The following is a 2,500-nucleotide window of genomic DNA, read 5'->3' as shown; positions in this document are numbered from 1 at the left end:
TGTTTCACATTTGTTTATTCATCGTGTTATGTTATTTATTCTTCTATAACCTTGTTTTGAAAGCATTGGGGATACCTATATCTACCCTCTCCTTGTCTCATATTATTATTTTGTGATTCTTTTTTGGAGGGAGGGAGAGAGAAAGAGAGAGAGAGAGAGAGAGAGAGAGAGAGAGAGAGAGAGAGAGAGAGAGAGAGAGAGAGAGAGAGAGAGAGAGACGGATAGGGAAGGGTATAAACCATCAATCAGAAACAGGTAGAATCACTGCAAACAAGACCTGGACAGGCAGATCGTCACAAACCAGTTACCTAAATCAAATATCCAGTCATGTCTGCGTGTGAAAATAATTCATATATATGCATATACTTTGTGTGTTTGTATATGTGTTTACAAACTGAATAAGTTAAAGTCTACGCCAACTCTGCCCATATTAAACCAATAATTTCTTCTGATAAAAAAAAAAACTATTTCCATTGAGCAAAGAAAATTACAACCAACAATGACATACAGAGCATATTTAGATATATGCAAAAACTTATGTAGAGAATTCCAAATTTCTGTTTTTTGTTGTTGTTTTTTTTTATGTTGTTTTATGGCTCATATCCCCTCGTGTCACTTAAATCACACCTGCATTATACTAATTTATTAATGGCAGTTCTAAGATATGGGTTATATGGGTTCTTTGTTTCACGAATTATAATCCACATGGTAGACACAGACTTACTGTTGTGCATTAGATTACGTAACGTTTTTGTCGTATTTAATGTCCGTAACAGGACGTGTATATAAGCCATCTAAAATGTATTTGTTTGATTCTATTTCATTATTTATATATATGAGGGGGATGGGGCATTCGTTCAAAGCTATACACACATGCATAGAAACACAAACAAAAAATGAAAACATACAATACTGAAATTCAAATTAACGAAGAACTATAATATATATGGTAGCAACGTCAATAATGCAGTAAGAGTTATGGTGACCATCATACCGTTCACAATACGAAAGGACAATATTAACAGGAGCAATAAAGAGAAGAATGACGAAGATTATAATAATGAAATAACAACACTACAACAACTACGGTGCCGCTAATAATGATAATTATTGTGATAATAGAACTTATGATATAAGAGTCTGGATTTCATTCAGGATGACAACCATTATCATAAAAAAAATAAACATGACCATTGATTATTCTAATCTATAAACGTAATCTATATATACTCATGACTTTCCTGCAATATGGAAATCTCGTAATACCGTTCAATATTCAAGGTCAATTCTAAAAACAAAGACCTTTTAAATTAGTCAATTGTTAACCGTTTCGTCTGGTTAAGGAATAAGTTTAAAAGCAACATTAATTAACAAATAATGCATTATCATAGAGAAAATATAAGAATATCGGAAGAAATGGCCACAGGTCTCAGACTTCGAGTTAGTCAGTTAAAATATAATGTTTCACGTTTTATCTCCCCCCCCCCCCTTCTTTTTCTTTTGCAGCATACTGGTTTTATCGTAAATCATTCAAAAAATGATTAATAAAACAAAAACCGAACTTTACTTTAATTTGATATTCTCTGATGCCAAATGAGTAACCAGTCCAACAATTCTTATAGTATTCATTGTTTCGAAACCAACAACATATTTGCACCAGTATATATGCATATCTGAGGAATACAACGTGAAACTTTTCTTTTTCGGTTTATGAAACCTGGATCAAACCTACTGTGAAACGTCTCGAATTCCGCTTCGATTACCAATAAAATGCAGCGTGTGAGTAATATGTGTCTCGCGGTCTCGGTCGTGGGATGCAACTTCGGTTTACCTTCTGCGGTGGTAGTGTTCTTGTGGGAACGAGCTGATATAGAAACATTCACTTGATATATTTCGTTCACTTGATATACTCTTCCTGAGGCTGTATTTTGTTCTTGTATGCGGGGCACATCATTGACTTTGTTTTGGTTATTCAATTTTATGTATTGTCCTCGGCGCGTATAAACATAGGTTCAGTTTTATGCCCAGGATATTGTAGTTTACGGATGATGCCTCTGAATTTCAGTTTTGTCCGTGTTTACGAACCTCTTTATATGGGCATTGACTGCTAAATCCACATATTTTGTATAGTTTTTACTTAACTTTCTATACCCGGCGCCATTGGGTTAAAACAATTTCTGTTGAATAACATCGTTTATGAAACTCGACAAACAAATGCCGTAGATTTTTTTTTACACATTTCCTGATTTTGCTCTTCCTTGTTTACAGTAATGATTTAAAATACCCCTTCTTTATATCCTAACTACATTTTTTCGTAAATGAACCTTCTCCTAAGGCATCACCTGAGTTACTTCTTTAGGATTACAATTATTCCGTTAATCGACCATAGTAAATCACAGAAAAAAACACCGAAATATATTACTGAGAGAGAGAGAGAGATTGATTTTTTTATTTTTAAAAGTTTATTCAATTTAATATACATCTGTGCATGTTTGAAAAG

The sequence above is a fragment of the Penaeus chinensis genome, chromosome 22, assembly GCF_019202785.1.
Source record: "Penaeus chinensis breed Huanghai No. 1 chromosome 22, ASM1920278v2, whole genome shotgun sequence".
NCBI classification, from domain to species: Eukaryota; Metazoa; Arthropoda; class Malacostraca; order Decapoda; family Penaeidae; genus Penaeus; species Penaeus chinensis.
Note: the sequence above shows the minus strand (reverse complement) of the source record.